The sequence below is a fragment of the Polypterus senegalus genome, chromosome 17 (genome assembly GCF_016835505.1).
Source record: "Polypterus senegalus isolate Bchr_013 chromosome 17, ASM1683550v1, whole genome shotgun sequence".
In the NCBI taxonomy this organism is placed as follows: domain Eukaryota; kingdom Metazoa; phylum Chordata; class Cladistia; order Polypteriformes; family Polypteridae; genus Polypterus; species Polypterus senegalus.
In genome coordinates this window covers 13312986-13333475 of record NC_053170.1, presented here as the reverse complement: position 1 = coordinate 13333475, position 20490 = coordinate 13312986, and positions in this window count along the sequence as shown.

Sequence of the window (20490 nt, the reverse complement as noted above, 5' to 3'; positions counted from 1 at the left end):
TTAAGGAAGATTTTGCTGCAAGGGGGGCGTTCTCTTATGCAAATATAATAATTTTATTAAAATTTAGAATTCTGTATAATTTTGAGTTTACAGTAATACGACAAGTATTCATAGCATAGTCTTGCACATTGAAACAATTAATTTATTTTGACAGCTAAAACATGTAAAATGTAAATTTATATTTGTGTATCTATTTATTATTATTTTAACCGTATATTGTGTTAGGTTTTTACAGTGAAAATATACATTTAATGTAATGTATTTTTACTGGGTTTTTTAGATACGAAAGCAAGAAAAAGCAGAAGAAATCTTCCTACACTCCTTCTATTCAAATTTTAACAGCTCTTCAGAGAATTAAAACCGCGTTTCGAATATTGTGAATAAAGAGAGAAACGAGCTTAAAACATTAGGAATGCATAGAGCCGACTCGGTACCTGTGGATGTCGGAAAGTGAAGTGTTCTGGAGGCTGCCTCGGTCTTCTGGCACTCGCTGTCTCGTGGCACAGCTGGGGGTCTTGGGGCCCCCCGGCTCGCTTCTTTTATGTACAGCTGACCGGAATGCCCCGGACCATTAGCTCAGAAACATTACAGCCCTTATCGAAAAAATCAACAAACGCCAGTGTTTGCCGTCCATTTACTTTTCTAACAATTAGGTTTAACAAATACAATTTATGCATTGATAATGTTTACGAGGCCGCAGTAATGTATACGCGTTATGAGTCAGGATACCGTGACGTTCGCCTCATACACTAAGTCGTAGAGTTCGTCTAAAAATATACGTTGAGCAAATGTAATGGGCTGTAGGCCCCCACGTCCCTGATCTGGAATAAGCGGGATCTAAAATCAAAAGGAGGATAGACAATTGGCGTCCTTCAAAATGTCCTTTAATGAAACCGCGAAAAGTGATTAACAGATGGACTTCTTAACGTCGCTCGTTACGCGGTGCTCCGAAAGAAGACACTCGTGGAGTAATTAAAGAGTGGATGAGATCATCGGGACAATCAAAGTTTCAGCGAAGACCTCTGAATGTATGTCAGAAAAACAAAGTTTACCCTTAAAAATATCTGCGTCTTGCAAAAATAGCTGCTTCTTGCAGTGAAAGGAAAACACCGACTTGTCTAGTCGTAGGGATAAACAGACTGGCGCATTGTGCCTCATTGAAGGAGATTTAAACAAATGTAATGAAACAGCTGACTTCTTCAGAGACAGAATTGAAATCCAATTGAACACAAACAAATAGAAAATGAATCCTTTACCGTACCTTAACTCATTTCGAATGAAGCCGATTTTCCGACAATTGTTTAGAAAACAATAACAGTAAAATTGTACTGAAACCAAACAACTCATGTTATTAAAAAATATTGCGTTTTCAAAAAAAAAACATGAAGTTACTCAGTAATTTTAGAAATGAAAGCTGAATGCTGAAGTGGCCAGCCGTTCTTTACCGGACACTTCATAAAAGAGAGCTGCAGCATAAGGCGCAACTCAGACACTTCCTGTCCACTACAGGTCACTCTAACAACATGGACAGCTACGGAGTGGCCAGTTCATTTAGGAAATCGTAGACCAGCGTTTCTCAACCTTTAAGCATTTGCGACCAGCGTTTTCATAACGGTTTTAATCGCGCCCCCCTAACGTTTTTTTGAAAGGAGCCCACTAATACCAATTTGTTCTTTTTTAATTAATGATATATCATAGATGTATATTTTATTACACCTACGTACTTTTATCGACATTTATCTAACTCTATATTTATTTTTCTAGTATCAGAATGTAGTTTCAGTTAATTTTGGTTTCAATAGATGTATTTTTCATATTTTTAATTCGTTTTCTTTTTTTCACATCTTCGCGCCCCCCTTTTTGTTATTTCGCCCGCCCCACAGTTTGAGAACCACTGCCGTAGAAAATCTACGAGAACACAGAGAGAGCAAATGAATGTGAATCTCACACCACCGAGGTCTGGGTCGATACACAGCTGGACAGTGAGCACAGAGTGTGCACTTCGAGCTTGCACCGTTTTATTAAGCAAATACAATACAATACAGAATACAATAGCACAGGCTGTAAGTCCGGGTTTTAGTAATCGGTTCGTGTCCTATACTATAGCATATTATATAGCAGTGACATGCGGTGAAGTTCATGGCTGGTGAGGCACGAGTCAGATTTATAAATATATGAACCCAAAAGAGTGGCTTATTCAATATTCAGTTGGCAGCATGCACATTGATTACTGGTTATGTTTCACATTCTTTCTCATCAGCATTCTTTACACACAAATCGGTAAGGCGCATATTTGGCTAAGAAAGAACATTACTTTTCTAGCGGCGAGAGAGAGCGCAGAGAGCGCATTTGCTCCTCTCCCTCCATGTGTTCTAAATTTGCTGTTGCAATTCCACAATTCATACTCACTCAATACAAATGAAAGTATTGAGTTATACAGAAAAAAACGGATTTCAATCTGACCTTAATTGAAATACTTAGGGTTTTTAAAGTTTTTTTTATTCTGATGCTTTAAGCAATTTTGATAGAGACTGTTCAATAAAAATATATTATTTAAGGACAAAATTTAGTTTTTAAATATTGGGTTGTTTTTTTTTTTTTCTTAGTCTGATCCCATTTCTTTATAAAATTGAAAACCGTTTATCTTACCTTTATTTGTAAATGAATTCCGTCTACCTATCCTTCTTCACAAAAATCTCTTGTCACTTTCTTCTAAAATTCCCTCCTTGTTTTCCTTAAGTTTTAAAAATCTTAATCTTCTATTTTGGCACTCAGTCGGAACAAAAAATAAAATTAAACGGACTGCTGCAGTGCACCTGACTTTCTGATATCGCTAACTTATTGGCGCTGAGCGTCTGCTTAGAACAGCAGCAACGAGCACCTGTTGGGCTCACATGCACCCCCTTCAGTGCGGCACGGTACTGTCTGCCTCACCTTGTGCCTTTTCAACTGTGGTTTTAAGTCCGATCAGCAAGAGTAAATAGGTCACACACATTCATTAAAGATATTAGCCAGACTGTGGAAAGTCAGGGTGTATAATAAACGTGTCTGCAAACTTTATATTAGCGACATATGTATACAGAGAGACAGCAACAGGGACGCGCTAATTGCAGCATCAACCCATGTGTGAGGGAGAGCGCAGTCCGAGGTGGCACTTATCACTGCCGCACCTTGTGTTTCTCCCGTGTATTTAAACAGGAAATGCGCAAATTCAGCAATTTTTACTATGGAAATGATTGAAATTATTAGAACCATATAGAAAACAAGTTTATAGCACAGACCAGTGGACAAATGTATTTTATGTTGCTTGGTGAAGAAGTAGTTCTACGAGGAACAACACGAGTAAAGATCCAAAAGGTCGTTAAAGAACAAGATTGATTTAAAAAATGGAGGTTCTAAAATGGCTTGTGATTCCTGGGACCATATACTGAAAAAGAACCATTTCATTCTCTGAAATTGGATCTTTGGGCTTTGAGTAAATTCATAATGTGCAGAAAAATAAGAAATCTTAGGTACCAAATACTAAGAGATCAAGAAAACCCGACTAAGCCCATGTCTTTACAAGCAGGAAAGGTCTTTTTTAAACTCATTTAGGCCATTGTTTTTTTTTTTACTTATTTATTTTTTAATTTATTATAAATCCAATGCTGTCTTTTCATGGTTGTTTATGGAGCCTGTTCCTGATCTAAATGAATGCCGCCTCTTTATGAAATTTATGGATGGTTCTTTTTGGAAACAAAAATGGTTCCCCAGGCATCACCTTTATGTTTAAGAGTGTATATAAACAAAATAGATGTAATTTACTGTAGATAATTAATACGTTTTTCATTTTCCCCCTAAATTAAATTACTTTTTATAAGATTAGGTAGAATGTCTAGAGGGGGCTAGGTGGTCTCGTGGACTCTGAACCCCTGCAGATTTTTTTTTTCTCCAGCTGTCTGGAGTATTTTTGGTTTTTCTGTCCTCCCTGGCCATCGGACCTTACTTTTTTCCTCTATGTTAATTAGTGTTCCCTGATTCTATTTTATAATTTATTTTGTGTTTTTTCTCTTTCCTCCTTATGTAAAGCACTTTGAGCTACATCATTTGTGTGAAAAGGTGCTCTATAAATAAATGTTGTTGTTGTTGGTAGTACCGCGTATTCACTGTTAAAAGGGCGTACTTGAAACAACTGCAACTACAGACGCTGTACAAATTGTCAGGACCAAACGAATAAAAACGAATTTCAAAACATGATGTCGATTTAAGATTTGCAGTTCGCTTCGTTTTCACTCTCAAGTTACAATTAATTAATTAATTTATTAATGTATTTGACATGGCCTCTCGATATACACTTTAATTCATTTTAATTACATTTAAGTAGTTTTTACTACTTTTTAAAAATTGCATAGAACCAGTGATTATTAACCGCGATCCTAAATGGTCTACTAAAGAACTTCATCTTAATTCTTGTAGTAGATGATATGTTGTGTTTGTGCAGGACATTTAACTATTCTCGTGATTGCAGAGCTTTGCAGCTTTGGTAAAAACCTTTAAGAGGAACCGGTTGAGTCGATAACAGGCTGCAGTTGTTGCAAACATTTTCGTTTCATTTCATTTCCCTTTCCTGGTAAGAAAAAACGGTTTCACCAGAAATATGTAATGTCTGGTGGGCTACCATGTCGGGCACAGTAACAGCAGCAACGGTCCTTTAAAAATCATGAACCCATTGGCATTTCATAATTCTGTTATTTATTAAAAAATCTTTCTGGGACCTTCTTCAATTTAAAAATGTTTCCCATATGGCACTTACAGTATGTTCTTAAGAGCGAAACAAAAATTCAAGATTTCACTTAATTAACCGTAATTTTTTTACAATAAAATACTGAAAAAATGTACTGTGTAATCACAACAGGTTAAGCCATCTTCTGTCATAAGACAGCAAACTATTGTAAAATTGTATTTAGACTTGTCTGTGTTGCACTTTGGGACATTCTCAGCTATTGTTACACGTATACTGCATGTGTGGTGAAAGCAGTTACAAGTGACATCCTGGATATTGTACAAACATTAGAAAGTTTTCATTCAGACACGCAGAGAACCACAGACACAAGAAATAAATGACCAAGTAGTGAGGTGGAGAGGAGAAGGACTTTAAGGACCTTCAAATCTCAACTTGATGTAAATCTTTGGGGAAAATAGGTGAATGCACTATAAAAAAAACCTGTAAAAAATAATTTTGTATTTTCATAGCCAGAAAACTGTAATACATTAAAATGACTAAAACAACGACTTTAGATAAATGCATGTTAACTTACATTTAAGCAGTGTTTTAGCTGCAAATATCAAGTAATTGTTTCGGTTTTTATGAATAATCGTTATAGTCCTGTAAAGTCACAGAAAAATACATTTGCATAATATTGCTATATTTGCATAAACAACGCCCCCTTTGTAGCGAAACTGTTCCTGATGACTTCCACACTTTGCACGGTGAGAAATAAAAACTTAAAGACGGCTACCAAACTTTTTTTTGGTGGGGCGGCATGGTGGCGCAATGGGTAGCGCTGCTGCCTCGCAATTAGGAGACCTGGGTTCGCTTCTCGGGTCCTCCCTGCGTGGAGTTTGCATGTTCTCCCCATGTCTACGTGGGTTTCATCCCACAGCCCAAAGGCATGCAGGTTTAGGTGCATTGGCGATCCTAAATTGTCCCTAGTGTGTGCCCTGTGGTGGGCTGGCACTCTGCCTGGAGATTTGTTCCTGTCCTGTGTTTGGCTCCAGCAGACCCCCGTGACCCTGTATTAGGATATAGCGGGCTGGATGATGACTGACTGAATATATTTGTATATTTGCATGCAGGTTAGGTGCATTGGCGATCCTAAATTGTCCCTAGTGTGTGTGTGCGCCCTGCCTGGGGTTTGTTTCCAGCCTTGTACCCTGTGTTGGCTGGGATTGGCTCCAGCAAACACCCGTGACCCTGTAGTTAAGATATAGCAATATCTTAAGGGTATAGGGTTGGATGATGGAGGTTTTTTTTTGTGTGTGTTTCTTAATAAACTGGTGAACCTGTAGCGCACAAAAGCCACAAAAGCAACCTTTCCTTTGTCAGGAGACAGCACAAAATAATTCTAAAAATCATTGATAAGGTACCTTTGAATAAATGTTAGTCAGTGTATCTGACGGCCAAATGATTGGGAGCTGAATTGCAAGTCTTGTAACCGTTGGGTTACAGACAAGTTATTTTGACAACATTTATTTACTAAAATAGTTTTAGTAAACTTACCGTAAATTATTAGCTATTGAATTGCAGTGGTATTACAGTTAACATGTAAGAAGTTCAGGACACTATGGTAATTTTACAACATGCAGCTACATCACATTAATTTTGTGGAAGTCCCTGCATAATATTGTATTTTTGTTGTAATTTACCACAATATGATACTGTAAAATACCGTGTAAGTGATGCAATTAGTAGGCAGTCATTCCCTGTAAATTCACAGTCAGTTTTTTTACATTGGACTTATAACGCGCCAGTTCAGTCCAAAAATATACACACATGCACACATTTCCGAGTCAGATGTGTTAGACTTGGGCATTTTAGACGTGAGCTCTGGTAAGCTTATCACTAAAATAATTAAATAACATATTATAGGAAAGCAGGTTTACATAGTAGTAGTACATTCAGAGGCGGCCTTGGGGGTGTGCGGGGGCCTAGGGCTGCTAAGCCCACTCAGGGCCGGTTATGGCAAACGCTGTTACCGGTATGTGTGAACTGTTTAAACTTGCGCGCGAATTTAATAAAAAATAATGTTAACATACACTTGATTTTCTCATTACAGTATTCGGCTAATTTTTTGCAAGATCACAGGCGGACTTTATCAAAATATACCAGAAAAAAATATAACTCGAACGGGTCGCCCCACTTGCCACCCCTAAACGCCGCTCTTGGACGTTCAAAAGTTTTCCTTACTTTTATATTTTCGATGGAAACGGTGAAGGCGGGTGGAGTGATTGGGCATTAAAAAGTTGGCACGACGCTGGGAAAATTGCATCGCAAACGAAGGTGACTATGTAGAAAGGTGATGTAACTTTTTTTTGAAATCTTTAACAAAAAGAGATTCATTTGTATTTGAATGTTTAGTTTTAAAAACGTGCGGAAACTTTTTCAACGTCCCTCGTATGCTTCGGCTGTCGCAGTGAATATCGCCAAACAGCACGATATCACATCACTTTGTTCAGAGCAAAGTGTTCTACGTCATACTTGATTTACTTGATAACATTTTTTCCTGGGATTGATCAAATTATCTGCCCTTGGCACCCACCATCCGTTCCGCGCAGTGCTTTTCTTTTATTAATTTATTAATGTGTTTATTTTACTGCAGCTGCCTAGTTAATCACAGACTAGTGGGTCGCTCGTGGCTCCGGCCCTCCTAACAGCCTCATTAGCAAAACAACGAGAGCGAATCTAAACCTGATATCAAGCCTAATGAGCAGACGTGTTAAAGGAACTCGGCAAAGTCAGGAGTTTGGTAAATATTAAGAATGCAATACAAATCAATTTGTCAGGGACCGTGACTACAACAAGCTGAAATCAGGTTATGCAGACGTTTGCAGATATTGCGGCTGCTTTCGTTTGTCACTTAAAAACCCTCGACTCATTTAACTGACGCCTTTCTCCACGGCGATTTACAACGTCGGAGATACGATACGTTTCTTTGTTTTTCCATGCCGAGCACAGACAGGTGAAATGACTTGTTCACACGGTCACACCATGGCGGTAGTGGGAGTTGAACCCTTACCCGCCGCGCCTGATGTCCAAATCCTTAATAATATACGCTATACACTATCTTTAGTCGGCCGTTTTTTTCTAACCGCTAACCCGCTGAAAGCTTTAGGCAGGACTGGATAATTCTAGCGCATTGCATTGAAATGCTCCAATGTCGCCATTATGAGCAGATCTACTGTACATACGAAGGTGCGGCTTCTATTTAAGAAGTGGGATGTCATAAATGTTTTGTTTGATTTGGATACGACTAACTCAACGTCTCATTTCCGGCCACTTAACAGTTGGCAAAGAGTTTTATGACGGGGTCGGCGGCTTAGGACTTCTTTGGAAAACAGTTCAGCTCGTTTTGCTTAGGCTGAAATTGAATAATCTCGAAACGTTGCACTCAGCTTTAAAGGTGTGATTGCTCTTTAAAGTGAGAAATGTTAAAAAGGCCAGGCATTAAAAGAATGGAGTCCATTCAGTTCGCTAAGGTGGTCTCGTGATTAGACAGCTAAATCATCCTATCTCATCCAGATTTTTGTTATTTTTAAACATGTTTCTTTTGAGGTGAATTACTATATACAGTATCTGATATCTGTATTGAAAGCCTTTGCACTTAGTCGCCACTAGATGTCCTTCCGTAGATCCTCCCGTTTAAATTCACTTTATCCAGCACATGATTATAGACCATTTCAGGGGCAAAGCTATAGGAAGGTGTGGGCAAGGGGGGCAGGGATGGTTTATGGCAGACCACCCTTATTTAGAAGCCAGGGCCCACAAACACTTCTTTTTGATTTATGTGAATCATCAATTGTCAACCAGTTGAGCCACTCATTCCCAGGGTGACCAAGCCGAACTCTTACATCAATCGTGAATTAATTTTGCTAAACTTCAAGAGGACCCCCCCTCCCCACCTGCACAGTATAGATTGATTGTCAATGAATCGAGACCCCCCCACACACACACACACTATTAGAAATATTGGTTCTTTAATGGAATTTAAAGATTTTTTTCTGGGTTTTGTGGCTCCTAGAACTATTGCCTGATAAAGTACCATTTCATTCTGGGAAGGGTTCTTTGCATGTAGTTGATATTTGGCTTTGTAACACTTCCTAATATATAGAAAAAAAATACAAACTTTGAAAAGTATGGTAGGCGAGGAACACTAATGGATTAAGAAAACCTTGACATAGCCTGTGTTACTGTGTGTATATGCAGCAGGAGTCCCTTTAAAATCTCATAACATTTATTCATGGTTATTACTGTACGGTGTCTGTTAAGTATAAATAAAGTTCTTTCTGGAACCTTCATGTGGATGGGTCTTTTGGGAACCAAAATCGTTCCTCTATGGCATTGTTCCAGTCTGAACCTCTCTGGTACTTTTATTTTTAAGAGTATACCTGCACATCATAGATTGATTGTCAAAGAATTGCTTTGCTAAATTTCATTGGGGACTCTATAGGCCAGGAAATCGCCTCTGGTCCACAAAACGTCTTAAGGTTTGCCCACCTAGTTATTTCCAGGCCAACAGTTTTACAATATCTGGCTTCGCCAGCTAGACAGGCCCAGTGGCATCTCTGTATTCAGGGAAATTGAGGAACTAGAAAACCCAATACCCCTCCCAACCTCCCCAGTATACCAACACCAGCAGATGATAGCATTCTAGGTTCTGGTTGTAGTGGTACTAAAGCACAAGAAGATGATGATCTTGCATAAATGGTAAACTGTGACATGACTTCTGTTTGTGCGTGGTGTGAAAAGAGCTTGGGCAACTTTCAAAGCTGCTTACAGTTCAGTGTTCTCCAGGGTTCAATGCACATGTATAAGATATAGCAGATCTCTTATAGAATGTCAGTCTGTTCATAAGTGTTAGCTGTAATTATGGCTAATTCTGTTTGAAGCAGCAATTCAGAATTTCCAAGTTTCTTATAAAGTCAAAAATTTCAGCTGAAACACTACCAACTCAGAAACCCGTTTTACCAACTCCAAGCTGGTCTGACCAGATCATGACATCAATCCAAACTGGTGACGTACTTTAGTGAAAGCTGTAGTATTATACTGTTCATTAGAATTTATGTCTATTTGTGCGTCATTAAACCAGTCGTATACACAGTACTGCCAAACATCAAAGATGTAACAGCAGTATTTGGATGCACAAAATGTGTTGTCATCAATTGCGATTTATTCCGATGGAGAAAGCGCAACAAAGGTTTTCCTGGTCGCATCCATACTGGTTTGTCGAAAGTTTTACTGGAACGAATTCAACTCGGGTGTGACGTCATTCCCAACCCGACACCCGGGTAAATGGAACGCAATATTAGCCTAACAAACTTGCACAGAAAATCAGCAGCACCGCACACTGAAACTAAACGACAAGTACACGTGTTGTATGAGGACAGCTACACTCTTAAAAAATCCTGGTTCATTAATGACACATTATGGTTCTATACTGAGTTGTGTGGTTCCTCGTAGAACCTTTTCTTGACAGTTTAATTGTGGTAGAGGTTATCTGCATATGAAGTTGGTTCTTTCTGCTTTGAAAAAAATATGCAGGAAAAAACGAAATCTTTTATGTAGGCTGACTAGCAGGACACTAACAGATTAGGAAAACCTGCACTTAGCCTGTGTTGTCGTATGCAGCAAGAGAATCCTTTAAAAAACACAACCCACTGGTATTTTGCAGATCTGTTGGCATCTACTCATGGGTATTTTGGAGACTGTAACGGATCTAATAATTCTTCTGGAACCTTCATGTGAATGGATCTTTGGGGAACCAAACTTGTTCCCCTATATGGCATCGCTCTGAAGAGCCACTCTGGCACCTTAGTTTTTAAGAGTGTAGAAAGTGCTGCAGGCATTCTTTTCACTCATTTGGATATAGCAATGGAAGCGCCTGACTTTAAAAGGCAACAAAACCTTTGCGTGAAGCGCCTTATGGATATCAAAACACGCTTGGAAACCTTATCACCTCACATATCAGGTAATTTCATTTTGTTGGCAACAATTACCTATCACTTCAGGTCACTTTACACAGAAGTGAGAAAATCTCTTACAGTTCGCAAAGATCGTTTGACAATAAAGCGTTAAAAAGAAGATGGACCGACTGAGAACAAAAGCCGGACAAAATGCAGAGAGTCTGCAAACTGGTGAAAAACTAAACCTGTTTTTATTTTTAATTTGATTTTTACGGTTTTTGAATGTTATTTTCATGTTGCTCTTAACAGCCGAACTGAATACCAGAAATGTTTGTTTCCTCCTCTCTCTCTCTTAAGTAATGGAATAATAATAATAATAATAATAATAATAATAAATTTTATTTATACAAGGCGCCTTTCAGAGAACTCAAGGAATGGATCAGACACGCGTTGTTTTTAATATTTGGCACATGGCATATGCTCTGATGGTTTTCAAGTCAATCATTCTAAAGCTTTGGCGTTGCATATTTTATCGATACTGTATCCTTCATATAATCTCAAACGCTCCTTCTGTGGTTTTGTTCGCTATCTACATACTTAGTGCACACTCGTTTGCTGCTCTTCTGTTGTGCCTTTTCAAGTTTAGGCACCTCATATTTCCTACTAGTTTTTCCGTTGGTTTCCATTAAAACACCTTGGGGCCCCAAACAGTAGTTTAGATCCAGAGTCTACTTCCCTTCTAACTCCGACCCTGGGATTGGACGACAATGAAAAGTTTGCGATACTCATTGCTTTCCCACTATTTAGATAAGCGGAGTACAATGGGAAAGGGGGGACAATGGCCCGGTTTTTCGATAACAAATAGGGAGGGTCTCAGTCGTGCGCTTTTCACTCGACTCTCCTCGAGCTGTTTCGCCCGTTTCTCGAAGGCTTGAGAGAAGATCGGTGAGAAACGGGAAAGAAAACCACACCTATAAAAAACAAAACTTCTTTTTAAGAACCGTGGTTGCCTGTAAAGTTTGCTGTTTAAATTACGGCTTTGAAAATTAAAGTATAAAGTGATAGTGAAATTGTACAGAAAATACGCATGAAATGCACAAAAAAAATTAAGTTCCACAATATAGACGCAACTGTTGAAGGCATAAAAAAAGTCTTAATTTGATTGCAGGGTGATTGAATCTATTAAAGGCGATAGTATAGGCAAAAATTGCAAGTCATTTTGGCAGACCGATTAGTTGGAATCAGGGGGAAAAATGGGCCGACTACAGCACCGCCGTTACATATTTTCGTAAAATATTTTAAGCCACCACCTGCCTGATGCAAAGTTATGCTGCTGCTCGTGTAGCTCTTGGCCACTTCCCGATTTATTCGATTCAATCCAGATGTTTTGCATGTTAGTAGAAAAAAATCCATCCATTTTCTAAATCCGCGTATTTACAAAAGGGTGACGGGAAAAAGAAAAATCTCAACCAGTATCAGGCGCAAGGCGAAAAAAAATCCCAGGACATTGCGTTAGTCCGTCGCAGGGAAGGAAATTCTAACACAGAAACCGATGTTCCTCAATGAGGGATTTAATCCCATAACGTGTGTAGACAATCAGAATAATCACAATATATAAGAAAGCCCCCAAATTACACTATTGCCAATGTTAAATGAACTCTTGTGTTTAAGAGTTGACCCATTTTGTGTATTTTCCACTATTTCACCCTGCGCGAAAACCTTCTTTTACGGAGGGCTCCTGTAAAAACTTGCACGTGTTTGATGCTGGTTAGAGGCTCAAAAAGCAGACATGCGCAGAAGGTCCTCATAACATTTTAACATTGCAGCCGCACGTTCATTTTAGAGAAAAAAATATAATTTTCCGTTACCTCCATTCTTCCGCATCCATGACACAGCTTATTACAACAGAAAGCGCCATTGTTAAGTTAACTCTAGCTGTAACCTTAAAAGACGATGTTACATTCGTATTTTAAACTTTCAAATCACTACGTTAATTAAGTCAACACTTTGTATGTAAAATATGATTCTGAACTATGATACTTTGACTGTTAGGGCATTGCAAGATCTGGTAACTGAGTGCGTTACTGGGGATGTACGCACTCTTAAAAATAAGGATACCAAAGTTCTATGAGGAACCACACATCCCACTAAAGAACGTGACCAAATTACCATTAAAGAAAAATAATTTTTAAGAATGTACGTGGACAAAACATAAATGTTTAATGTCTAATAGGCTGCATGCCCAACAGAATTTAACAGATCAAGAAACTCCGAACTTAGCCTGTGCTACCTGTATTGTAGTCCGTTTAAAATAAATCGGGAACCCAGTGGTGTTTCACAAATCTTTTACCATGTATTCATCATTGTTTGAACCTGTTACGGATCTAAATAATAAAGGTTATTTCCCGAGCCTTTATATGGATAGGAATCAAAAAGGTTCTCCATATGGCATAACTGTAAAGGACCAATCTGGCATCCTTATTTTTATTAGTGTAAAATACTACTACTACTAATACTACTACTACTACTACTACTAATAATAATAATAATAATAATAATAATAATAATAATAATAATAATAACAATAATAGAAGGAAGACACAGTAGGACGAAGAAATTTTTGGAAGAACAGTTTACTCTTTAACAGTTTAAAAAATACACGAATTTTAAACAACAGAGAAGTAATTAGGACAGAAACTATTTACAAGTTCCTATAAACGTGTTTGTTTTTGCCATGACAGACACCCTAAATATTCCGTTTTCTTATACACAGAGTCCTGTCCTCTTTCTCTCCTTCAATGTTCGCCCCTCACTTTTATATACACCACACCTTCCACACCTTCTCGTGATCCCCGAATAGTCCAGAAACCCCACCTCCCTGTCCCAGCTCCTGCGTTCGGGGTGCCGCCCCTTTTCTTCTTTCTAACGTCAATCATTTCCTTGACTGCAATTCTCCACGTCGCGCGCCACACTCCCGACTCAGTCCCTCAGCCGCCAGGCTACGCCACGACCGGGATGCTACAATAAAAATAGTCATTATCATCATTATTATATCTTCATCGCCTCATTGACCTTAATGATAGTTTTTAAATTAAGAAGTGTTTTCCGTAACTCATATGAAGTGTTATACATGTGTTTAAAATTTTTTTTAAAGAGTTTTTTTTTTCTTTTCTTTTAAGATGCATCTAGTACTGATATTTTTACACATTTCAATTGCAACGAACACTTCTAAAGTTTCTGTTCAATTAACGTATCCCGTCTACCGTTATAATTGGGACGCTTGAGTGAGAACAGATCGAGTCGTCGCGGAGATCGTAAATTGAATTCACTTCAAATGAATCAGAAAGAAATAAAATACGCGAAACTCATCGCCGACCAGAAGAACACGTAATGGTAAAGCGGTATACTGCAAAAGAAGAAAACTGTAACCTCGTTTGCCGCAAATCACGGTTGTTTCACAATGATTTGCTTTATCAAAATTTTTTATTTACCAGTCTTTTTTTCGGATAATGAAATGAAATCTGACTAAGAAAGCCTAAAATATATATTTAACGAAAATGTTATATAGCTGTTGTACTGCCTTGTTCAAGAGAACTTTATATTCATTTTAAAAGTATAGTAGCTATCGGCAATATACTGATAACCCAATTGTGCTTCACTCACTTAGAATAGGCTTTTGTTTGTGGCACCTCTGGGGGAGAACCACCTCTTTCAACCCTCGCGAACATATGCAGTTTTTAATATCTGGAAAAAAAAATGGGATTAACTTGCTTAGAGATTTTTATATAGACAACGTTTTTGCATCCTATGAACAATTACATTCCAAATTTAACATTCCAGCTACACATTTCTTTCACTATCTTCAAATTAGGAACTTTGTTAAACAGAACCTTCCCGATTTTCCTCATCTTGCACCCTCATCCATGCTGGAAAAATATTGCTCAGTCTCAAGGACTCAGACACCATCTCCGCAATATATAAATTCATTTTACAGTCCCTCCCTTTCAAGGATCCAAGAGGACACTGGGAAAAAGATCTCTCAATTAATATATCAGAAAAGGAGTGGAAAGTAGCAATGCAGAGAATTCACTCGAGCTCCATATGTGCAAAGCATACAATTATACAACTTAAAATTATATATCGAGCACATCTGTCCCATCTAAAACTCTCGAGAATGTTTCCAGGGTATGATCCAAGCTGCGAACGCTGCAATCAAGTTCCAGCTTCACTGGGTCACATGTTCTGGGCCTGCACCAAATTAACATCATTCTGGACCAGCATTTTTAATTACCTTTCAGACAGCCTTGGTTTCACAATCCCTCCTAACCCATTAATAGCTGTGTTTGGGGTTCTTCCAGATGGTTTTAAAGTGGAGAAAGACAAACAAATTGTGATTGCATTCACTACACTTTTGGCACGCAGACTTATTCTGATGAACTGGAAGAACCCAAACTTTCCTCTTTTAAGTCAGTGGGAAACCGATGTGTTATATTATTTGAAATTGGAAAAAATCAAATACTCAGTCAGAGGTTCCGTACAGACTTTTTTCAAAATATGGCAGGATCTAATCAGTAATATTTTAAAATAAGCTCCTAAAGCACAGAGGAAGCAACAATTTCCGTATTCCTTTGTCTTCTGCATTCATCTATTGGCTTATCAAACTTATTATTTTAGGTATGTTTACAAGCCTTACATTTTACGCCGTTTGCCTTGCTCTGTCTCTCTGAGGTGGGGGTCGATTTGTTCTTAACTCAGTTTTACTTTTTGTAAAAATTGATTGATTTGTATGTAGTGATTGCAATAAAATAAAAAAAAAGTTGGTTTTTTTTGTAATTTGATTTTTTTTTTGAGTTTTTAGAGAAGGTTCATATACTATTAAAAGTAACGGTTCTTTAAAGGGATTTTTATTCCTCAGTAAACCATTGCTTAACAAGCGATAATTTAAATTTGGGAAGGCTTGTTCATATTAAACTGATCTTTTAAAAGGTTTCTACTATATGGACCAAATAAAAAATCCTAATTGACTAGTAGGCTACAGGTAACAACAAATCAAGAGATCTTAACCTGTGTTATTATATGCATTGGGGGTCTTAAAATCAGGAATCACTGGCGTTCCACTAGTCCGCTGTCATATCGTATACATAATCTATCTATCTATCTATCTATCTATCTATCTATCTATCTATCTATCTATTATATAGTGCCTTTCATTATCTATCTATCTCTATCTATGGAACCTGTTACAGATATGAATAAAAAGGTTCTTTCTGGAACTTTCGGATAATACTTTTGAGGGCCAAAAATGCTTCTTCTATAGCATTGCTCTGAAGAGTCGCTTTGGTACCCTTATTCTAAAGACTACACCCCAGCATCAGGGGCGGATTTCTTATACAGATAACGCGGATAAGAGGTGCTTGAGTGAAATTGCGCCTTAAAAGAAAAAGTAAGTAACCTTTTTATAGAAAACCCTTGTATCATCTCACAGACTCGAAAAGAGACATGATGGTTATTTGTAAACGTGCCGTGAGGAGTACTGGCACCTCATGCTATTTTGCTTTCTGTCCAACACATGTTTTGGTTTGCGAAACGCCATAAAAATATAAACTACTTCGCAAAACCAAGTGGTTGAATTAATCGAACACACACACACATAAAATGTGTGTTTGTGTGTTTTATACAGTATATATATTCTGTATATACTGTATATGTATGTGCGCGTGCGTGTGCCTTTGTGTGTGCATGCACCGAGTACAAGATAAAGAGAATTAGAATAGAAAAACAACGAGGATAGCGCTTAGTTGAACTGTTAATACTGTAAAAGATGGACGAAGATAAGTTGAGCCGTAAATACAATCTTAGAAATGATGATCAGAATAAAGCAATCAAAGTCAAAATAGTTAATAACGCGTAGCAAGTCGGTACATAAAGAATACCTAAGAGTTATTCGGGCAATTTAGTTTTCAGAGCAAAACGCTTGTTTGCATGATATAAACACTTAAAAATCATCGTGCCAAAGTGGTTATTTAGAAAGATGCCACGGGAAAACCAGAAAGAACCTTTATATATTTCGATCCCTAACAAATTCCATAAACAACTACGATTATAACGGATTTGGCTTTCCAATAGGTTGCAGATTTTAAAAGGACTCTTGTTGCATATCATCCATTGCTCTGTAAGTATTCTTCCAGGTTATATATATATATATATATATATATATATATATATATATATATATATATATATATATATATATATATATATATATATATATATATAATTTTTCTGTTCTGGAACATACTAGAAACCTTTTCAAAACCCTGCGTGCTCATTTAATATGCAAAACCCCTCCCAGAAAAAAAAAAAAAAAAACGGTTCAATGGTTCAGCCTAAAGGTTCATTTTAGGAACTATCATTTTTTAAGGGTGTATACAATGCAAAATTGTTTTAAACATTCTCCAGACTCATCCATTTATTCATGTATTTTCTGACCTCGTATTTTTAGGTACAGTACATCTTATGTTCATTTGCGATTCAAAATTGACCCGAGTAAGAGTGTAGCCGCGTGGGCTCTGCGATGGACCAGCCCACAATCAAAGACTCTTTCCTGTCTTGAACCTGAGAGTGCCGGGATAAACTTCAGCCATCAGCGTCCCTGAATTGGATTAACAGGGTCAGAGGATTAGACGACATGAGATTAGCTACAATTTGCGGAAAGGCGGAGTCTGCTTGCCATCGGCAGTTCGACTGTCGCTGACTTTGTAGGGGACATCCTGCCTCTTGATTCTCTTGAAGTGCTCTGATATCACATAATTCACTTTCAGCTTCAGCCTTATGGAGAATCACTTTTCATCGCTTCTTGCTTTTTTGTTGTTTGACCAAATACCTAAAATAGGTATGGTGTTTCGGACCGTTTGCCGTCTCACTTTTGCACAGACATGCGTTCAGGTTCCTCACTGGACGCTGGCCGTGCGTTCATTGCACAGTCGCCCCTTGTAAATCGGTGTCCTCCCACACCCACCATGATAGTGTTCGGAGCAGATTAGAACAGTATCAAATTAAATAACTAAAAGATCTGCCTGTAATAATTATAATAGCAGTAATAATCCAATCAGTGGTGGCTCTGAGGCTAAAGATCTGCGCTAGTATCCCGAAGGTTGCCGGTTCGAATCCCCGTCACTGCCAAAGGAGATGCTACTCTGCTTGTCTCTTGAGCAAGGCCCTTAACCTTCGATTGCTCCAGGGGCACTGTACGATCTCTGACCGCAAGGGGTATGCGAAAACCAAGTAATTTCCTTCGGGATTAATAAAGTATAATAATAAAAAAAATTACTTGCATACTATTATAAAAAATTACCTTAAAGATCTTATAAAACGAGGTTACTGTAAGTACAATATAAGTATGCAGAATGGTTAAGCATGCAATAAGTGATAGAGGGTTTGATATCTAATTTATCTTCAACATCACCCTTAACCGTCTGAATGGCAAGATAATCCAGTCTGAACTGAGAGATCAGAGAAGCTTGGCAGAAGGTTGATAGAGACCCATATTCTAATGATGTTTTGGACTGTTCCTTGGATAGAAAATGTATTTGTATTCTAATTTTTAAATAAAATAGAGTATGTTTTTCTACTCTGCTATAGTGTGTAGATTAGAATTCTTTCAAAAAATAAGATCAGGCAATGAGTGAGTAGTGTAGTATAGGATATCACAGAACATTTCTTTACAGACTCGTATCCCATCTGGTGCTGTAAGAGGATTAGGAGTTACTGAGATTTCAGGACTACATGCCTGATAGGTAGGAAAGGATTTTTTTTTTTTTTAAGTATGGTCCAAGCATGCATCGGTCAATCCCAATATGTCCAAATGAGTTTTTTATTTTTTTACTTGCTCACAACTAGGGTGCCAACATAGATACATTTTACGTAACGTTTGTTAACATAATTACATGGCGTTTTGCATAGACTGATGAGGAGCGTTCCTTCTCAATGGCTGAGTTCCAAGCATCTGAAATTCTAACTGATTTCATAACACTTTCGACACATTGGTAGACTGTTCTGCCTATACCTTCACTATTGGATGACAATATATTGTTATCTAGTATCAGTGCTGGTAGAAGATTAGAAAAACGTGGCAATGGTCTTTTATCAAAACTTTATTTTTGCATGTAAGGGAAAAAATGTGTTACTGGAAGGTTCAGTCTTAGATGTAAACATCTGATGGATGCAAACATATTATCAGTACAGATATCTGTAAATGTCCTAAAGAATCTCCCATGTGTATACTACTGCAACTCTCTTCTGGCAAGAATTACCTGTATGGGCTATCAAGACCCTGCAGATGGTCCAGAATGCAACGGCCCATCTTGTATTTAACCAGCCGAGACAGGCACATGGCACTCCTCTCTTCAGGTTGCTACATTGGCTCCCTACTTGCTTATAAAAGTCAATGGATCAGCGCCTGAGTGTATGGAGACACTAGTGAAGCCCTGTACTCTTTAACGCCCTCTCAGGTTTGCCAGGAAAGAGCGTCTGGTGATGCCGCCTCTGTGTGGTAAGGAGTCTCAATCCAGACTCTTTTCCAGTGTAGTTCCCATTTGGTGGAATGAGCTGAATCACCTCCATCCATACTGCTGACCTCCTCAATGTATTTAAGAAGCAACTGAAGACCCATCTGTTCTGTGGATATCTGATTGGAAACAAAACTGTGATCTTTCATATTGTTTGGAGATTTGCTGTTCCATTTGTTTTAATCACTTTATTGATTATTAATCTATAAAGGTAAATTTATTATTCAGTATATCTTTTCACTTTTAACTTTTGTTACCTGTCCTACTACACTGGCTGAACAAACAGGGCCCAGCCTAATGCCACTCAGTTATGTGTATACATTTAAGACTTAACATATGCACTGGTGTGGGCAGCACGATGGCGCAGTGGGTAGCGCTGCTGCCTCGCAGTTAGGAGACCCAGGTTCACTTCCCAAGTCCTCCATGCATGGAGCTTGCATGTTCTCCCCATGTCTGCATGGGTTTCCTCCCACAGTCCAAAGACATGCAGGTTAGGTGGATTGGCGATTCTAAATTGTGCTTGGTGTGTGTGTGCCCTGCAGTGGGCTGGCACCCTGCCTGGGGCTTGTTGACTGGGATTGGCTCCCGTGACCCTGTAGTTAGGATATAGTGGGTTGGATAATGGATGGATGGGTATGCACTTGTACCATATTGAGTGTAAATAATGAACTTGCAAAACTGGTGGCAATAGCAGGCACACAAGGTAAAAAGTATAAAAAGAAGAGAGAATGGGATTTTCTTTCCATAGCTAGCCAAGGCTGCCCTATTTCATTTCTTTTTGATTGTTTCCACAGTTTCAGAGTTAAGAATCCACTTGTAAACTTGAAAGTTAGATGGTGCCGTATTTTCAACTCTGTTTTAGATATTTGCAGAATCAAATTTTAAATCTATGAGCTCTTTGCATTCCAAGATCATTACTTATAATTGCCACTCATTTTGTAAAAAGGATTTATTATAGAGGATATCAAACACACCAGCAAGGTTAGAGTCTTGTGTGGGCTGATCTGATGATATGCAAGGGGATGAGAATGGCAGTTGCACAGTCTTAGGTCAGTTTGCATTTCTGACTGCAGAATCGAGGAGAACACTCCAGAAAGAGGCCAGTGACATTTCATCCTGGATGCCTACAACAAACTCTACCTTTTACAGCCTCATCAGTTAAAAGAAGACCAAAAAAGAAGTCACCACCAGTCCTTAGACAAGCACTCTGAGGAAACCACAAGTGCACTGACAGTGCAAACTCACTTCTACTTGATCTTTTTTT